Here is a 21,977-nt window from a genome sequence, read left to right as displayed (position 1 = left end):
CCTACCCTTTGGGGTGATCATACTGAGGGTTGGCATGGAGGACTGCACACATGGAGATCTGATTTTTAGAAAGTTGAAAATCCAGTTACCGGGTGTTGCTCCAAGACCTAGATTGAAAACTTTGGTGGCCAGTGTTGATGGTACAACAGTATTAGATGCTGAGCTGTAGACTATAGACAGGACCCTGCTATACATTTTTTATTATCCAGATATACTAGGATTGTGTGAAGTACAAGGCATCCTCTATGTATGGGTTGTGATGATATGCAAAATGGATGTGGTCAAGACTATCAGAAATATTATTTTTAATGTTTCCCAGAACCACTTATTGTTTACTTTGCTACTTACAATGAACATTTAATTATATTTAACATATTTTGTCATTTAGAATTGTGTGCAAAAGAAATGATATTCTGTTTATAAAAACAATTCTCATGATTCCCAGGTCAACTCATGTGTACAATTACACAAAAAGAGATTAGAAACTCTGGTCAGCAAACACATATTTATAGTAACACAAAACTGAAACATCAAGGGCAGAGAGGCACAGTAAAGCAATAAACACTTTTACTCCCTGTTCAGTCCTCCTTGAACAGTTGTTGAATGTTTAAGGCCAGCTGGCCTGTATTTTACTACTCTCCAAGTCTCTGATTTTCCTTTCTTACATTCTGTGTTCTGCCGAGATAGCATTTATACCGCATCCTGCTGTACTGTGGTTACAAGAGTTTATATTATCTTGGACACCCAGCTGTTTTCCTTATATAAGAAACAAGGCACTCCAGGCTACTCAACAAGATGGGGTTAGTGGTCAGCCCCATATCAGCCATACTATATAAAATCTTTAAAAGAGTGAAGAGCTAATCAGAACTAGCAAGAGATCCTGCTAAACCCTAGCAATATAGAGGTTATTTAGCAATTCTCAAGTGCTTATACTCAATCTGAGATCACAGACAACACTTTGAAGTTGTATACTAGATTTTAGTGATCAGTTCTTAAGTATATTTTAAAATAAAGTAAAAGTATATTCATTCTGATTAATGGATGTTTAATAGTCTTTAATGATCTTCTTCTTGTTTGTCTGGGGTTGCCACAGGACAGTTTCGCCAAATGTGGCCCAACCTTCGGCATCCGTAGCACTGCCTCCGTCTTCCTGTTATTCTCCCCCTGTGGGACTGAAAACAATTGGGAAACGTTAGGTCCGTCCCTTTTCTCGCTGGGAAAGAAACCCCCGCTGCCTCTAACGGTTCGCTCTCTCTTTTTTCTTTCTTGTCAGGAGACCCCTGTTTTATTTTAGAGGTCTCCTGTTTCATCTGGGGCTTGTCCACAGTCTGGGTCTCTCTACTGAATAAAAAGAGCCCTTTTACTGTCTGCACTCCTTTCGTTTTATAAACTACCGGTGGTGGTGTCTTTAGGACCGCCTCGTTCCTGGAGTCAGCACTGTCCCGCTACCCCAGATCGATTGGCCCTTCCCCCGACCACTCGGTTAACGATTCGGCCTCTCTTGTAGGGTACGCCGTGTACTGGCACCCGCTATTTATTAAAAGCGGGCCCGGATTACACTGCGTCCCTATTACTTTATATACGGTACGGGTTTCACATATCTGTACCGCCACATTCGTCATTACGGGAGGCTCCTCATCAAATCGCCACATGTATAGTCTGACCTTCTGTAAAGGCGCTTTGGCCGCTGCTCCCAATTCCCCGACAATCCTCTCAATGTTCGTCAGGACCTGTAAAAAACTCACTACGGGCTCGATTAGCCTTTCGAGTTCCTGTAAATCAATAAGATTCTTTACTTCGGCCGGCAGAAGACTCACTTCCTAGTTTGCCTTGCCTGCTATCGCTCCCTTGAACCCCTGTCCACGACTCCAGACACCAGGTAAAAGTTCAAACGATGACTTTATTAAATTGCCACAGTGCACAAAGCACCCTCTCCTCCACTATACTCATATAATAAATCACAATAGCACAATAATCCAATCCTCCACACTCCCAGACGCGTTGCCCTACTACCACACAGCTCAGCTCCCCGTCTGGGAGCTCCTAGAGTCCTTTTATATTCCCTGACCCGGAAGTGTTCCCAGTCCCCAGTCCATGTGATCTTGTATCACTTCCGGGTCAGGTAAAAAGTCCTTTTCTTCACCCCAGAAGCACATCTTTCCACTTGTCCGTGTGACTCGGACGTACTTCAGGGGCGTAAGGTAAATAACCGTTGTTCCCCCCTGCAGCGTCGTCTAGTGGCCTCCATGGCATCCAGCAGGGCTGTGTAAAAAAACTGCAATGTCCATGATGCCCTGCTGGTCTTCGGGGAACTTCCATACTGCAGGGAGGGCTCACATATATATAGTGAGACATGCTTGAACACCATCAGAGAGACACATTTATTTTCTCCTCCATCATACAGTCCCGCACAACACACTATGCTCCTCACGCATATCACCAGTCCTCCGGGCTTCTCTTTCTCCCTCTCGGTCCTTGGACCGCCTTTCCTCTCTCCACGGGAGCCTTGTCCCTCTCCCACTCCCGACTCTAGCTCCCAGACTGTAGGAAGGCGGGCCCTTTTGTTCTCAGCCGGATGTGCTCCAGGTGCTCCCTCTGACGACACTTCCTGGTGTGGCGGAAGAGCACTAGGAAGCACTCCGGGCGTCCCTGGAAGGATCCTCCTTCATCTTACCGAGTGTGGTGGGAAAAAAAATCTGTCCCGGGCCCTTTGAAACTCAGGGTGCCCCCTGGCGGTGGCCACGGGCCCTAATAGGCTTGAGCCTCCTTGCTCTTTTCCCGTGGTCCTCCTGTAATCCAGGGCAGTTACCCCTTGTGGCCCGGATGACATACATGCCACCTCCCGGTCCTTCCAGGCATCCAGGCTGGGTCGCAGCCCCAGTGACTCGCCACAATATACAGTATATACTGTGTATATATATATATATATATATATATATATATATATATATATATATAGAGAGAGAGAGAGAGAGAGAGAGAGAGAGAGTGTGAGAGTGAGGGAGGGAATATTTCAGAATTGAGTTATGTGTCCAATGTAGTCCAGGTTTTTTAAAGAAATGACATCTGTGAATTTCAGAACAAATTAGGACAAATATAACTGATGGTTTTTAGAAGCAGATGCAGTGACAGTGGCTTCAGTATGCCTGTAGGTCCAGCGTCTTCAGGAGGTAGTGCTTGAAAATCCAACTGTTTCTCATGTGATGCTGTAGATTAACTATATTGGATGCCAACTAAATATGTATACTATAATAAAACATGTTATTAAAACCAATCATCATTATACCATAAACTGTAAAAAAAAAAATTTTTTTATACATTTCGGGTTATATTTTTTGCATGTTTACTGTTTTCTATTTATTATCTTTACTATAAAAGTGTGTTTTGATATACCATTTGTTCTGTCTCTAGGGCCAGATCCACATCTGTCCCTACAGGTTGATGCTTAGAACCCTCCTTATAACATGTGCTGTGCCCATCAGAGCAATCCTGTAGTACAGAAAAATATACTGGGCATGATAATATCTTGGTATATTTGTCTAGACATTACTGTATAAGGAAATTCTAGTGTTTCACATCTTGTCTGTTTCTGTTTCCTGGTGTTTGCATTAGAGTGTTTTTTTGGTTAGTTTCACTGATGAGTTCCTCTCTGACAAAATGGTGACATCCTTCAGGATGCATAATTTCTATTGCTTGACTTTGATGACAATATCAGGTTTGTTGTCAGGAATTTCTTTGCCTGTGGTTAAGAACATGTCCCATAACATAGTAATACTTTTATTTTCATTGATTGCATAGAGCTGATGGAGCTAGTATCATTTGTCTGCTGCTGGAAGTTCCTAATATTGAAACATCTCCTAGTGGATGTATCTGCCCAATTTGTTGTGTGTCTATGTACTGATCAGGTGTTTTTTTCACTTCTTCATACTGGCCATAAATTCTACACTTTTGCTTAGCTCTGTATTTTAAGATATGATGACAGTACCACCAGGTTTTAGGCATGTGCTTTTGAGCGATATTGCGGATTTATGGATGTCTACATCTTGCTCTTATATTTGTTTTGGATAGTTTTCATGTACTTTTGTTCCCATTCCTTTATCATCTGGCCTTACTTTTTGCGTTATTTTTTAAATTCAGTTATTTTGTGTTGTTATTGAATGGGTGATCTGTGCACAGTTCCCAGTTATGTTTCTGTGAATCTTTTGATTTTAAATATACTCTTTTTTTCTTTGTCATGCTCATAAACCAGTTTTAGCAGTGGGTCTTTATTATCTGCCAGGTAGGAATTTAGCCCTATTGCACTTGATATCATTATTATGGGTGATTTTATTATTGCATGAAGAGGCTAGTGAAGCTAATCCCTTTTCAAGTTTAGAGTAAAGAAATGGTTTTGTTGAGGTTAGTTCAACATGCTACTAGAGTACCTCTTGCTGTTTTATCCACTTGTTTGAGTCTGACACTTGGTGACCTAATGGTCAGCATAATATTTTACTAGTTTTGTCTGTCAATAATGTTGCCTTTTCACTCTTTAAGTTGCATTCAACATTTTCTATGGTGTCTCTTCTTTTTGCTTTTTATCTTTAGTCTTAACAAGTATTATTGCCTTCTTTATCAAGTATTTTTTTCTCATTGTGTTACTTAAACATTTGTGAATGTGTAATAATTATATTTTTAAAGCACATTTATTAAAATCAAATTGAAATTATGTTACTAAAACATAGCACTTTTGTTTTTGACTTGACTATGTATGATTGTAATCTGCACTTGGACTGATCACATCTAAAACTGACTCATTGTTCTTGCAGCTCATGATGTGTACTGTAATCTTCTTGAGCACCACAGTCTCAAACCATCAATTGTCTTCAGCTCTACTTTCTTAATGGTTCAATTTCTACAGTCATATTGTATTTTGCCACTTGCGAAGATTATTGCTTTAATTATGCAAGGTTTTCTTGCCAATATGTCTGTTATTCAGAACAAGAAGTAATGTAAAATGTATACTATTATATTTATTCCAGGTGGCTTCGTAGTAACTACTACTGTCAATGCCACATCACCCTTTGTAATCTCAGTGACACGTACTGTCCAGCAATAACAGTATTAATGGACATAACATTTCCTCTTCTTTAAAACCTTAGTAATTATACACATTCATTCATATTCAAATGCAGGGCTACATCATTTCTTGGCAAACCAGGGTTTAAGGCTGGTAAATTGTGGGCCAGTGATTTGAATCAAGGATTAGGGTTAGGGCCTCGAGCTGTGAGGCAGCCTACATTAAAAACTGTGCCACCACACTCCTCCTTGTAATTTACAGTATGAAAAATATATATATAAAATACAGTATATTTACTTCAGATATAATCATTTAGCTAAACCAGTCTTCCCTGGATCTGAAGCAGAACATAACCCCAGGGAAAAAGTGAGCAGTAAAACACAAAGGAATCCACCTTTTAAGCACCAGTAACAACAAAATCCAGTTCTTCCGATTACTTGCCATAAGTCATCCTTCTTTTACATAATTATTGGGGCACCATACTTTTAGTGCATGCAAAATATGGAAATATGACCTTGCCATGTCTCCTTCTTTTAAATCTCCACATATCCCATGGTGAGAGAGAGTGATGATGTATTCTGTGTTGACAATACTCAGTATTCTTGACAATAAACATAAGCATTTTCTGGTTTATAGTAACACACTTCCAAAGTAAATATTGTTAGATGGAAAAAAAGGTGACAGAGAAAACACTTTTATGTACTGTATATTTTTAGTACACATTTCACCCAAAAAACAAAGGCATTGACTGAAGTCTCCAAGAATCTTCAAGGTTTGCACTGTGAGGAAATCATGGCGTTTCAGCGTCCATTATAATACTATGAACATCTTTTTCTTGCAGAAATATAGACATTGTAGATTACAAAATTAGTGCTTTTATTAAATATCTTGCATTATGTGTTGCAATGAAAAACAAAAGTGACTGTCATAAATGTCACAACAGCTTGGCAGCAGTCCACTGGGCTAGTACTAAATGGCTCCACAACATCAGCTGCCATGGTTGATGTGTGCTAAGAAAAAGTCAAAGGGCTACTTTGTACCATTTTATCATTTTTTGTTAGACTATCACTTAATTGTATGACCATGGAAAATTGACAGTTTTCAGCTGACATGGCAGATTACAAAGCTGCTCATTAATTTAGGTGATGTTTTGTGTGCTCTTGTCCAATGTAGAACAGCATGGTGTCATAGGTACTGTATACTGAAACTGACCTGACCACCTCTTTAAGTGACTTCATTCAGAAAGGTGCCTTAGTTCCACAAATGAACTAGGTTCAATGCTGAGAAAAGCAGTATAAAAACATTTTTTCAGCTTGCAGTAATGCTTCAGAGCCACAGTGGTGACATAGAAATAACCACAGCAACAACAACAAGCACTAATGATAATTTTATACCTACCTTGTATTAAAATATGTTTCAGCATAGAAATCCAGACAACTGACAGTGATGAACATGGTAATTGCTGCAGCTGAAGGTGCTCTCAGTGTTCCAGCTGTTATCTTGTCCCAGTGATACTGGAGCCACAGATGTTTGGAAGTAGAAGTTTAGAGAGGGCCACAATTCAAAAATCCCAGAGTTGAGCAAGTCAGCAGCTTTGTGTTGCTACATGTCTAAGGTCCAGCTCTTGTGGGGTCTCAAATGCCAGGGTGTGGTAACACTTTTTGCAATTTAACAATAAAACTAGCTGTGCTACCCATCTATGATGAGTAGAAATGTAACTAGTCAATCTATTGGAATTTATTTTGCAATGCATGTAGTAACAAAATGTATTGCATCTGTATTTTAATACTACAAATATTTGTGATATTCAACATGTTGGAATGACAAATGCAAATTGTAGGTTGCTGTTATATGTCATTTGGAATGGGATTCAGTAAAAGCAGTATTAATGGTTGTAATGAATCGTCTGGTGAAATGACAAATGCAATGCATTTTATTACTACAAATGTTTGTTGTGCGTCATCTTTTGGAATGGAAAAGACATTGCAACCAGACAGACACACAGACACTTATCCATTTATTAAGGTGGATGTTTTGGTACAATAAACCAATTGATGTCTAATATCACAAGGTCCAACGCTTATACAGCATTTCTCCTGGCAGAGCCCAAGAAATATTTCCTCCCAGTCAGGCAGAGCATAATAAGAATATACAATAAAAGGAAAAGCAAGCAGTGTTTAATAAAATAAAAGATAAAATAAAATATAATAAAAGAATAATAAAATATGTGCGCCACACAAAAAATAACATTTCATAGGCAGTTTATATGAGTGCAAAACTTATCAAATACATAGACCACATTGATGCAGTGAATACTGTATTATTGATCTTTATGGTTGCCAATGGTGACATGTTTTATTTGGCAACATAAGTAAATCAGTGGTTCCCTTACTGCTGAGAAGTACAGGTGGATTCTTATCTCTCATGCAATACCATTAGGGAGGCATCTGATCCAAACCATCTTCATTTGGTGGCATAACAACAGCACCAAATATATGGCCACAATCATTGTCTGCAGTGGAAGGAGAAACACAGAACCTTGTAACAGATGGTATGGTTCGACAGAGATCTGAGCTCAATTATCATCGAGCCAGTCCGGGATTTCTTGCAGAGACAGAAGCAAATAAGACAACCACATAGAGGCTTGGAACAGCGGACTTCTGAATTACCTTCGGAAGCTACATTAGAACAATCTAGTTGAGAACAGGCTGTTCAGCCCAACAAGGTTCACCAGTTCAGTCTCACACTCTTAAAAATAAAGGTTCCAGACTGGCACTTTAGAACGATGCCATAGAGGAACTATTTTGGGTTCCCAAAAGACCCATCCTCATGTAGGTTCCAGAAACAACCTCAGTTTATTTAGATCTGCAATAGGCTCCGCACAGTAAATATCCATGAATATATGGTAGCAGATTTGTGAATTCCCTATGGGTTTCTGATTTTAAAAGGACTCTTACTGCATATGTACAGTAACTCAAACTAAGTTCAAGTTTTCTTAATCTATTTTTTTCTGCTAGGTAACCATTTATTGAAGATTTTAGGGTTTTTTCTACATATTGTATTAGGAAGTTTTTCAAAGCATAAAGAACCAACTTCATATGCAAAAATTCTGTTCAAGAATAAAAAAGTGCTTTGTCAATCAATAGTTCTACAAGGAAAAACACAACCCAGTAAAGAACCATAGAATGCCATTAACATTAGAATCCCTGGAGCCTACGAAAAAACTCATAATCCCAGCCCACCTAAAATTCTTTTGCACCTTTCCATCAGCATCTTTTGTTTTGTAAATGTGTAGATCAGCACAAGCAGCAGGCAGCCTGCTGTCCCACACCTCGATGGAGCTTAACTTGTGTAAAAAGTTCTCGCAGCTCAAGGGTCTTTATCTGGCTCTAAACTGGGTCATATTCAGGTATGTACTGTATGTGAGTGGGTCCTGTCCAGGGTGGGCTCTTTCAGCCTTGTGCTCAGTGTTGCAGGGAAAGGTTTCTGTCACCTGCAATCATGAATGGGATTACGAGTTTGCCAATGAATACATGATAATCTTTCTTATTGCTTTGTGTTTGACATACTTTTGAAAAGTGTTATACAAAATTAAGATTAATTGATAAAATTATGCCTTGCAATGGACTGGCCTTTTGCCCAGAGCTGGTCTTCACCCTCTACCCAGTAGCCATGATGTACTATTCATCTCTCTATGCTTCTGTGATGTAAAAGGCAGGACAAGAAAAGAATTGGAGAGGTTATTGAACCATAATTAAATCAATTTATCCATACATATTTAAATTTTCTAAATTCATTCTTGCCATTTCAGAGTCAACAATGCTGGAAATAAAGTGTATTTGGGAACCATCATAGGTCCCTCTCTCGCTCACATTTGCCATCCATCCATTTAATGGTACTGATTTATCCAGTTTGAATGTGCATTATCTACAATATTCACCATATGTTAATCTGGACCTTTTGGTTTGCTTCTATTTCTCCATGAATATCAGAATGATATTCTTTCACTACTGAAAGGTGGCACCTATCTTTGATATACTGGATGACAGAAGTAACCAGTCTTAGAGGCCAAGGCACACTTCTTTGCTCCCTTGTACCAAACCAATTCTGTTTTTTCTGTTGCCAAAATCTGCATATGTTTGGGATGTGGAAGCTAACCAGAAGACCAGGAGAAACCATGTAGAGATGAAATATAGATGGTGAACAATCCAGGGTTTGAACCCAAGTTTCTGATGCTGAGAGGCAGAAGTGCTTATCTTTGTACCACTTTACTGCACAAAGGCAATTATAGTGTTGCATGATTTATATAACAGTATAATTATATTTAAATCACAGCTCCTTTGAATCCTTGACTCAAATGGAATTAGCCCGTATTTCACAAACATTTACCCCTACTTATGATTTAACCATAAAACAGTGAGACTTTGCGGAAATGCTTCATGTTCTCCTTACTGTGCTCATGGTATGGATATTCCTTTTCTATAACTCTCAGAGTGCTTATTGACTAAACAGAGAGATGTACAGTCACACACAGTTTGTGTTTCTTAACACAAGCATATTTTATTTCTCAGGAGACGTTAAGTTTATTCACCATTTTAAAATGAAGGGTATGGTTTCCTAAGTGTTTCTTGACTCTGAATTCAAATGAAGCAGGTGGTCTTGTGTGCTCAGCTTCATGGTGCAGAAAAATATTAATTCATAAGGAATCTGTGGTACTGTTTGTTATTTTGAGAAGTCTAAGTATGTTACTTCAAATGGCTCTGCTTATTTAAATTAAGGCTTATTTGACCATGATATGTAGATTGAGCTGGGAGCCCATGAAGTAGTATTATAGTGTGGCTCCAAGACAATTCCTCATTTGTTTCTGTTTCATGGCCTCCTGTAACTTGGAAGACAGCTACAAAGTAACTGGGAACAAATGTTTGCGGTGGGCTGGCGCCCTGCCCTGGGTTTGTTTCCTGCCTTGCGCCCTGTGTTGGCTGGGATTGGTTCCAGCAGACCCCCGTGACCCTGTAGTTAGGATATAGCCGGTTGGATAATGGATGGAAATGTTTATTGTTCATTACTGACTTGGCCACATTTTATATCACAAGGAGGTGAAACCTAACCTAAAAGCACTGAGCGCAAGCAATGACTTAACCTGGGTGCCAGTACATTATAAAACACATTTTAACCTTATCATATAGTAATTATTTAATGAATCTACTCTTCATGTTACAAGAAGATTCTGCACTGCAGTCGAATACAACACACAAAGACAAACATAATCTTATTAAGCTAGCCAAGTTTAGCAGCCGAAACACCTTACAAAATGTCTTTAGAATGTGGGGAGCATGGGGAGAATTTAAAAATTGCTCATGGATGGTACAAAGATGGTGAATCCAGCTGACGTGTATGTTGCTTTGAGGCAGCAATGCTAAGCAATGCTTTATTTGTAGTGCCCCACAGTATTTTGCTGGACATAATCTTTTCTTAACATTTTATTAGGACCCTTTAAAATGCTTGAAAGTAAAACTAGACCCTTTCCAACTCAAATATGAAACTCCCATTCCAGGATGCCATTTGAAACTGGAGAAAGTGCATTTATAATAGAAAGACTGGATAAGTAACTTCATCTATCAGCTGCTAGCCAGCCAAGGAAGTGGATAGGATGAATAATAGCTGCATATCCTGACATTCTTAAGTAAGCCACGGGAGAGTGATATGTTAAACAGCTGATGCCCATTGTACTCATATTGTATATCCATTTGGCTTCAATGATTATTACCCATTCTCCTACTTAATTTATACCAGTCTTATTTAAGTCCTAAATCTCAAAAGTAACTGAGAAAACATTTCAGTTTTATAGTGACATTATGACTGCTTGTGGTCTTTACAGATCCCTCAGCAATATTTACAGCAATATGTCTCCTGACTAAATTCCAATTCTAATTTCCACACTCCAGCTAACTGAAAATCCACCCCTGCGGCTTAAATTTATGAAGAATTGCATCACTTTTCCACTTTTGGCAGTTGTGTTGAGATCCTAGACCATGAAGAGCAGACGAGAAATGACAGTATTTAGAAGGTTGAGAGAGATCATCTATCTTTTGGTTCAGTAATTTTTGCCAAAAGATTAAAATATACATAACATAATATTCTCAAACCCGTTTAATCCAATTTATGGTTCGGGAGAGCCACAGCTTACCCCTGTAGCATTGGGAGCTTTCAGGAGACAGCCTTAGACAAGGAGCCAGGCCATTTCAGGGCCCACACCCCCACACTAACATATTGCCCAGTTTAGAATTTCCAATAAGCCTAATCTACCTATCTTTTGGGGTGTTTGTGGAAAACCAGAGTATCTAGTAGAAAACAAGCAGACAAAGGGAGAATGTGCAAACACCCCTTGGAACAGCTGCACATGGCACTTGAACCCAGGAGGCTGAATCCATGCCTAAATGGCAACTCAATGCATAGCCAGTAACTATAAAATGAAAGAATAAAGAGGCTTAAGTTTCGAAATTGGTATTTTTCCATCCAGCCGTTTCAGCTCTAGACTGTCCTCAAGAAACTGTGACACACAGACACACAGACAAACACACACCCTTCATTGAGATATCGATGTTTTCGATATCAGGAACCCTAAAAGGTCAAGATCCATTGAAAACCAGAGATCGAAATTTTTGACGAATCTGACGCTTTCGCTCCTCTCTCATAGAGGTTGTGGTGGCAGAGGGCCCAAAGCAAAAGTGACTTGCTTTCATAGCACTAGAGTGCTTGTATTCCTGTGAGTGTTCTGGCAAAGGTAGAAAAGGTGGCTGACAGGTGAAAAAGGGATCAGGAGATTTAATGTACTGTAGTCAGAAATAAAACAACCAAAGTCAGTCAGTGTCCAACCCGCTATTTCCTAACTACAGAGTCACGGGGGTCTGCTGGAGCCAATCCCAGCCAACACAGGGTGCAAGGCAGTAACAAATCCCGGGCAGTGTGCCAGCCCAGTGCAGGACACATACACACACCCACATACTAAGCACACACTAAGGGACCATTTAGAATCGCCAATGCACCTAACCTGCATATCTTTGGACTGTGGGAGGAAACAGGAGCACCCGGAGGAAACCCACGCAGACACGGGGAGAACATGCAGACTCCACGCAGGGAGGACCCGGGAAGTGAACCCAGGGTACCACTGCGCCACCATGCCACCAGCACAACCAAAGTCACTATTGAGCAATCTATCGACCAAGTCATTGAAACCAAAAACACTAAGTTAAATCATGACCAGAAATTCAAAAGCAAAAAGACTGAGAGCCTGAAAACTAATGATGAAACTAATCAAGAACTGTGTTGAAAGTACTGTTAGGGAAAATGCTCTGTAAATAAAGAATAGTTGTGAGCCACCATTGCAAATGAATCAAAGGTGGATGTCCTTTAATACAACAAGCTTGGCTGTCAAGCAGGCATTGTGCTCCAGTGCAGTGCAGCAAGGTAAGTGAATTATTTTAACAGAGCACTGGCTTTTATAAGTTAGGTTCATTTACATAACATAGTCAGAAAGCATTTTCATTGCACCAATCAGAGAAAAGTGGCGATATTTATTAAGTGTTTCAGAGTAAGGAAATGGTTGTAACTGGCTCAGAAATCTATATAGTAAAGCAAATTTGATGCTATACTTAGGAGTAGGAGTGATAGCACTTTATCAATTTTACTAATTTAGGAAACTGCCCCTAACTTAACCAGGATTTAGTAGAGCTTGTGAGTCGTCTTAACTTGCCAGGAGGTGCCATAAGATAACTTTTAGGCAGAGACTGGCATACACATCCCAGACAAAGTTGAATGTTGTGGAACTGCTGGGCAACAATGAACCTGTATAAAAAAATATTGATTTGACTAAGATGGAATAATATTTGTAGCATATCTTATACGTTATGTGATCTCTTCATCCAAAAACCATGAAGAACCATGAAGAAAGCCATGTGCCCTCAGCCAAAAATGCAAATGCTGGTAATGTTACATGTAAAATGCAGCTTTGCAACAGTGATGATTTGAGTATGTCACAGCTGACCATTTCTTGAATTTTGCATCAAACTTTGAGCGCCCTTACAATATGTGAGGTAACGCACAAATTAATACATTTCTTCACCTCTCTATGAGAGATAATATTAAAGCAATACTGGATTCATGCAAATGAGCATGCACATAAAGATCATTGCTCAAAGTGTAGATACGCATGAGATATCACAGTGGATGCAGACTGGACTGAAGTAGCCAGCATATTACCTTGAAGATAAGCGATACTGGATGGTACACTGAGCTCTGCATTCTACAAATCCCTGGGAAATTCACATTACAGTTTATAATAAGGCAAGTAGAGACACCTGAGGCATTGAATGAATAGAGCCTCACAGAAGATAAAGGTGGATCACAGATATAGACAAACACGTCATGCAACTCTGGAAGATGATTGGGAACATCAAAAGAGTGAATATGACTTCAGAAGCAATTTCAGAACAGCCATGGCTAGTTTCAGTAACTGTTATTTTACGAGGTGTTTCTGATGGCTATAACAGTGGGAAGGTGATTCTTCTAAAAGTAAGGCTGTGGATTATTCATTGTTAAATAAAGTTGTCCATTATCAGAATTAACTCTCATTCTGTGTGATTGTCATGTCCTTTCCATTTCAGTGCTTGTTGCAATAATATTCTTGGAGTAAGAATTACGTGCAGTTTAGGGCAATATCTTACCTTATTATGTTCTCCTTATGCTTCTTTTTCTACTTCTTCTCCTCCTACTATTTTAAATATTATTATAATTATTGTCTTTGTGGTGAAGCTGTAGCATTAGTATCAAAAAAGTATAAAATTTTATCATGATTTATATGGTAACAACAAAACGCCTTTATGAGTTTTTACTTTGTGGCACAGGGTGCAATAAAATTGTAATGTCATTCATTCTCAAATTTGAACTTGTCCGTCTAACTAGGAGTGGGTGCAGGGTGTTTCATAAATAGTTCTCATGTCCTGCTCTGACTTAAGACAAATTCTTATTTTAGTTAGATTTTTCTGCAATTCCTGGGAGTAATTAGAGTCGCTTGATAAATACAGGCACAGATTAATGGTATGATCTTCAAACATCCTTATGCTTTACATTCCTAAAAATAGTTCTAAAATAGTTAAACAGATCAAAAGTCTTTGGCAAATAGTTGGTTCATAGAATATGACTTTGTATGTATAAATAATTATCAGAGAACAAAATAACAAGTTAAAATGTCTTATGAGCTCATCTCCATAGTAATATGTAGGGTACAAATGATTCAGAATGGCCTAGTTAAACAGGCAGGCAGTTTTAAGCACTTCACAGATTCACAGAGTACGTTTTCCCTAAGAGTATCCACAGTTTTGGACAAGCAGGAAGTGCATGAGGCTGACCTGTAAAATGAATTTCATCACCCAGAGACTTGAAAAATTGGAGCTTGTACACAGTAAAGTGATTGCTAGTCCAGTAGGAGTGAGCATGTATTCAATGGGTGGTGCCAGCTGTCTGTGGTCTTTATTGCATAATACAATCATTTGCACCCATGTCTCTTTGCCTCTCATGTGTCGATGCTCTTTACATTATCAAAATACTTGTTGCAATCAAAAAAAAAAAATGGACATTTTGTAATTATCTATCTAACATTTGCCAACAATATAGGGAAAGCTTCAGTTACATTACCTGTAATCAGACTCTCTTCCATTTTCACTGGAATAATAAAGAGATGTGATGCATGTTGTAATGCATATCAGAGTATGCTACGACTTTCACAGCTTCAAGGACCTGCATTGACATCTCTTTTCAGCCATTATCTGCCTGAAATTTGCATGATGTTTATGTCCAATTTCCTTTCACATCCTTAAGATGTCCAAGTCACACTATTTGTTAACTCTAAACAGACCTACATGATGGAATGGCATCCTATCGAGAGTTGCTCATGCCCTATGCTAATTGCCAATAGGATAGCAATGGACCCCCATGGCCCTGATTGAAATGTGTGGGTTCAGAGAATGGATGAAAACATAAATAAAGCACATGTCACTTACAATTTAATTACAGCCATCTTTACGTTCACCAAAAGTTAAAATCCAACATTGATATTACACAGGGCGGCACGGTGGTGCAGTGGTAGCACTGCTGCCTCGCAGTTAGGAGACCCGAGATTGCATGTTCTCCCCGTGTCTGCATTGGTTTTCTCTAGTACTCCGGTTTCCTCCCACAGTCCAAAGACTTGCAGGTTAGGTGCATTGGCGATCCTAAATTGTCTCTAGTGTGTGCTTGGTGTGCTTGCGCCCTGTGTTGGCTGGGATTGGCTCCAGCAGACCCCTGTGACCCTGTAGTTAGGATATAGCGGGTTGGATAATGGATGGATGGATGGATGGATGGATATTACAGAAGAGAACAAAACTAAAGAAGCTGAGGCTAAAACAACTTCACAACTGCATTATCTAAAAAACAGAGTGATTCACTGTTTTACTGACACCATAAGGTACCGGAAAAGTGCCACAATCACCTGCTGTCCATCATCATCAACACCTTTGTAGCCAACAATTTTAACTAGATACCTGAGCATAGATTTTAACTGTACATCTTCTTTTAAAAAAGTATATATTTAAGAGACAGGAACTACAATTAACTGCAGACCTCCAACAATTAATAATATCCATCCATCCATCCATTTTCTAACCCGCTGAATCCGAATACAGGGTCACGGGGGTCTGCTGGAGCCAATCCCAGCCAACACAGGGCACAAGGCAGGAACCAATCCTGGGCAGGGTGCCAACCCACCGCAGGACACACACAAACACACCCACACACCAAGCACACACTAGGGCCAATATAATATCATTGAATTAATTTTTACAGTTTACTTGCATTGGATTCTGGTATTTCAGCCACCACAGCCCTATTTCGAGTCATTTTTTTAACTCCATGATATTGTAATATATTTAAACAAAATCTCGATCTTATTTACTTTGCTAATACATGTACTGTAATTAAGTTCTATTATAATAATTAGGGGGAATCAGATATCTGTCTCTTTGTTTGATGAAGTTAATTATATAAAAGAGTTCACTAAGCTTCTGAAAAGACCTAAATAATAACACCATGCATGCATTTGCTAACTGCTTTAGTGAAAATAGAAAAGACTTACTGTCAAATAAAATACAGTGTAAATAGTAATAATTTAATGAGGAATAAATTTAGAAATCTAAATCTTATTTCAGAAGATACTATGTATTTTAAATGTTAGCAATAGAACATTTATGCTTTAAGAGGACAACTGGACCACATTCTTATGTTTATGAATTGTGAAGAAAGCCCTCAGTCCCCCTGCAACTTGGCAGACAGTAATCAAGTAACTGAGATCAGCCATCTTTATTACTTACATAGCCACTTAACAGGGTAACACCTTCTCGGGATGACTGCAATACAATGGGGGAAGAATGCCACACTCTTTCCTTAATAATTGAAGTCAAGTAATGCAGGCACATGAGAGCAGATCACCCTGCAGTGCACCTTAAAGGGAAGTGAGTCATAAAAGGTCTTTTTAAAAACCAACAAAAACCAAACAAGAATGATAAGAGGTTTATAGTTGAAAGCTGCAAATAATACTTAAAGATTATTTTTATTTAAAGTATATAGTTACTTCAGATATGTTAAACACAAAGGACATGAAAAAGTCATTTCAGAACATTTGTGTAAAACATAAGAAAGCAGTTTATTTTAGGGACAAAACAGGACATGGCATTTAAATGGCTAACCCTGCAGAAATCTGTATATAAAGCTGAACATCTAACCTAAGCATGCAGGAGCCTCCCAACTCATTTGTGGCACCCGCTCTCTGCGGACTTCATCGTGCATCTGACTCCAAGGTTTTTTTCAATTTCAGTTCTTCAGTACTAACATCTCAATCTCATTCTCTTTTGTGTTCCTGCTTTAAATTTTTTTTGCCCTATCTTGCCTTCATCTAAATCTATACTTTTTGATTTTCTATTTTTGTTCTGCTTATGCACTTGTTTGCTTGACTGCTTTATTCCTTTCTCTTTGCAGAACTATTTGTACAGTATATTTTGGTGGATTGGATTGTGATAATGATCAGTGCAGGAGGTCCTTTGCTAAAAAAAAGACTGATTGATAGCAAGGTAGTGTAGTGTAGTAACTAAGAAGCTTAGCAAGCAACCACGTGTGTGCAGACGCTAATCCACTCCTTGCTTAGTGTCACTTAAAGTTCCCATGCTCCAACTGTTAGAATATTTAGGATTTATATTGCATTTGAAGGAAATTTCATGATGGTGCTCACTCAGAAGTATCCAATATATATGGCTTGTTTAAACTGGAGGAAAGCTTTTATAGTATGATAGACACAATTCATTCACAAAAGACATGCAGTATGTGGGTTAAACCTGACAATATTGGAAACAAGGATTAGGCTGAATTAGTGTGCATCATGGCACTCAGCTTGAGGCTAAACCAGTTTTAGGGATGACAAAAATGGAAATATTGTATATCAGTATTATCCAACCATCCATTATCCAACCCGCTATATCCTAACTACAGGGTTACGGGGGTCTGCTGGAGTCAATCCCAGCCAACACAGGGTGCAAGGCAGGAAAGAAACCCCGGGCAGGGCGCCAGCCCACTGCAGAATATCAGTATTATTGTTTTCAAAAAGAGTGTTTCCAAATAGGTTGTGCTCTACTGGATATTTCTGATTGTGTTAAAGTTAATACTATGTTAATGATTATTTTTTTAATTTATTTTACTTATATTAACTCCTATGTAGGTTCTGGGGAGTTAGAATCTTGTTGGTTGAGTAATAAGAGTACAGAGAATGTTTTTATATTGCTAACTATGCAGCAACCATGGCTCATATTTACTTCATTTTTCTTGGTTTGTATACTGACTTATAGCAAACAATGTAACATATGGTGTTTTTTTCCCTGAAGTCTTTTTCTGTGGTTAGGTAGAAATGTTCATGCTAGTAAAAGCTGCTTATGAAAGCTTGTTTTAAAAGGTCAAAGACAAAAGAAAAAGAACAGGTATGTGACATTGGTTGGCCACTTGTTTTCTATTATTACTGGACTTCTTGTTTTCTTATTGTTAGTGTGACTGCTTGTTTTCTGTAGATTATTTAAAATATTTGTTCTTTTCAAGTAACAGCAAACGTTAAGGGGTGTATCATGACCTACTGCATGTCAGCTCACAAAAAGTGACCTAACTTATGCAATGAGCACACAAACCTCAGGCAGCTGCAGCAACTGTTTATGTGAGCCAAACAATACAGCTTACTCAAGACTGATCGATGATTAAAGTGTCTTTGATGAGTTTTTCATATAGGTGATTTATTAAAAACCTCCACACCCATGACTCTGGATTATTTGGAATAAGCAGATTTTGAGAGTGAATGAAAGAATATATAAATGCTTGCATGAATGAATGAATGAGATGAGATTATCTTTCATTGTGATGGTAGATCCTATCTCAGAAACTTTCATACAGTCCTGAGATGCCTTTTTAATGGTGCTGGAATGGCAATATAAAACTGTGATTAACTTAACATCTTGATCATCCTGAATGTAGGGATGTGGGTGCAGTTCTGGCATGGGGAGCTGTTAAATTATTTTATTAAGCTTAAGAGTTCAGTTCCAGTTGGCATTTTGTGAATGCACATTCACATTATGTTTGCTGCTATGTTGTAAAGCTAAAAGTTAGAAGATGGGATTTATTAGAAAATGGAATAAACCTTAACAAAGCTGAAATTGTCATTTCTCAATGTACTCTCCACCCTTCTCAATCTCATTTACGCCACCTGCCTAGAAATGCCTAACATTCCAGCAGAATAAAAAGGTTTTGTTTTGTCCTCACATAAAAAATAAACAAAATCACAGCATGATCTATGTTATAAATGAACAGCAGAAAGAATTGTGCACCAAATAAACAAATAATAATTAGGAACATAATTCCATGCATGGACACACCTTCTTTATAATTCTTTCCAGTTTTTGCTGAAATCCATTAGATAAATTAATACTGCACATGATGAAAGTAACTTTTTCTACGTATTTAAATATAAGTGTTATACCAGTAAATTTATCCACCCTTAAACTTCTCTTCTGCATGTTCTTATTTTTTTAGGATTATTTACTGATTTGGCCAGCACATTTATCCAAGGCACCATAAAACGTTTGAGAGATAGCTGATCACATTTCTTTTGTTTTTCCAATTGGAGCTCAGGCAGGTGAAGTGATTTTCTTATGGTCACACAGTGTTAATAACAGGATTAGAATCACAACTTCAGGGATTAAAGTGCATAACCTTAAAACCACTATGCCTGCCTACATTTTTTTTAATTGCAACATGTTCAGCCAGGAATTTACCATCTATAGGGAAAGCTTTTTTCCTGTATAAACATCAGGCAAATGAGTCCCATAATACACCAATTGATTTCAGATTCCTTGAGAACTGGAATGGGGCTGTTAGTATAGGTAATGAGTAGTAAAATAATTACCTTAAAACAAAAAGTGATTTGCAAATTTTAGCCAGTGTTCTCCAGTTATAAAAATAATAACAATGGTAGTGTTCCCTGATCTTGTAACTAACCTTGGATAAAGGCATTAGTCAAATATAAAATAGGAATTTCAAAATTCGCATGATACAGTGGAACCTCAGTTCACGAATGTCTCTGAACACGTACAAATCAGGTTACGACAAAAAAGTTCGCCAAACTTTTGCATCTGTTCACGACCACACATTGGTATACGAACAAGCCAGTTTCCCTTTTGGTTTGTGCGCGCCGATGATTTCTGCATATCTTCAGACTCTCCCTGTACTGTACATTGTTCTTGGTGCATCAGGCAGAGGGACTCTCCCACAAAACTGTAACCTCCTCTCAACCCAGCTTCCTCCTGTGGTATAGCGGGTCCACAGCTCCTGTCAAAAAGGCCAGTTTAAATAAATAACAAAATAAATAAAGCCGGTGCAGGAGAGAGAGAGCGCAAGCTTGCGTGCTGCTAAGAGAGAGAGAGCGTGCAGCTGAGCAGGGAGCCTGGGTGTTTGTCTCAGTGTTATTCAATGTTTTTACATTAGTTTACTATTACACTGTGCATTCTATGGTATAATTAACCATTTTTGTGCTTAAAAATCTTTAAAGAAAATATATTTACATACAGTTCATATTTTCTGGAATGGATTAATTGTATTTACAGTACATACAATCCTATGGGGGAAATTACTTCGGGTCACGACCAAAGCGGGTTACGACCAGAGTTGTGGAACGAACTATGGTCGTGAACCGAGGTTCCACTGTATTTGTTTATAAAATACTAGCAAAATATCTGCGCTTCGCAGCGGAGAAGTAGTGTGTTAAAGAAGTAATGAAAAAGAAAAGGAAACATTTTAATAATAACGTAACATGATTGACATATTGATTGATATATATATATATACACACACACACGTAAACATATATATACACATATACAAATATAGACATATATATACATATATATACACATACACATACATATATATATACATATATATATATATATATACACACACACACATATATATACATATATATACATATACATAGCTACATATATACTGTATATACACATATATATATACAAATCTACATATATATATCTACATATATATATTAGGGGTGGGACTCGATTAAAAAAATTAATCTAATTAATTAGAGGCTGTGTAATAATTGATCTTGATTAATCATATGTAATCACACATGAAAAGTTGCCCCAAATCGCAAATGTTTTTTTTTAATTTAAAAGGGTTTTAGTGGGTGACAGAATCAAATAATAGACATGGACATGAATATTGTAAACTCAAGCTCTTTTAATTTCTGAAAAACAAATGCTTTTAAACTGCATTTGAATTCAAAACAGAAACAAAAATATCATCCCTGGCTAAAATTGGGCATACTTAAAAATAAAGTGGTAGTTTAAGTACTTTAAGTACATTTTCAGAATAGTATTGTCTTTAAATAATATTAACCAAAATTTTAACATAAAGTGCAGTTTTTCTTCTTAAAAAAATAAGTCAGAAACATAAAAGGTAATTTGACCAACTTTAAACTCTGAGTAACCTTAGCCAAAATTATTTTATACATTAGGCTAAAACAGTGTGATCATTGAACATTTTATAATTAGATGTAATTAGAATTACTAACGGTCACGGAAGTCCAATGATCCCCACAAAGTCCGCTTTCTGTAATGCATCTAATTTTGCTTGCTTTTCAGTGTGCAGAAAACTATGCTTTTATCAAGGCTTCCGTCGGGTAGTCTTTTGAAATGAAATTTTCCTCCGATCAGTCGTAGGAATGCGCTTTAAATGGCGTTTTTTGTTCAGCGCTGTTTGGAGGTCTTCCTTGTTCTCTTCGTACTTACGTAGAAGGCGTGATGATGTCACACGAAACTCCGCCCCCCACGGCCATCCAGCTCAACTCCATTACATTATATGGAGAAAAATAGCTTCCAGTTATGACCATTATGCGTAGAATTTCGAAATGAAACCTGCCCAACTTTTGTAAGTAAGCTGTAAGGATTGAGCCTGCCAAATTTCAGCCTTCTACCTAAACGGGAACTTGGAGAATTAGTGATGAGTCAGTGAGTCAGTCAGTCAGTGAGGGCTTTGCCTTTTATTAGTATAGATAACATATTTACATAAGGTCATTTCAAAGTACTACTGTAAATTTAAATTATTATATTATTATTTAGACATTTTAACACATACGTTAAATTTACAATATGAAGACATTAACAGGTAATTCAATTTTTCTTTAGTTTTCACAAACATATTTTTATGCATATACTGATCTCTGAACCAGAAAAAAAAAAACAAAAAAATACATAATTCTGTTACTGAATGCAGATTTTTATTTCAA

At 37.9% G+C, this 21,977-nt stretch overlaps 1 protein-coding gene across 4 annotated transcripts in view; it reads left to right on the top strand.

Moving 5' to 3' along the window:
• LOC120527349 (pikachurin) overlaps positions 1-21,977 on the top strand; it is a 272,936-nt gene that overhangs the window by 66,590 nt on the left and 184,369 nt on the right. The gene's annotated exons all lie outside the window — the stretch shown is intronic.

This window comes from Polypterus senegalus, chromosome 4, assembly GCF_016835505.1.
Source record: "Polypterus senegalus isolate Bchr_013 chromosome 4, ASM1683550v1, whole genome shotgun sequence".
NCBI classification, from domain to species: Eukaryota; Metazoa; Chordata; class Cladistia; order Polypteriformes; family Polypteridae; genus Polypterus; species Polypterus senegalus.
The sequence above is the reverse complement of the archived record's forward strand: the minus strand, read 5'-3'. Positions and strand labels throughout refer to the sequence as shown.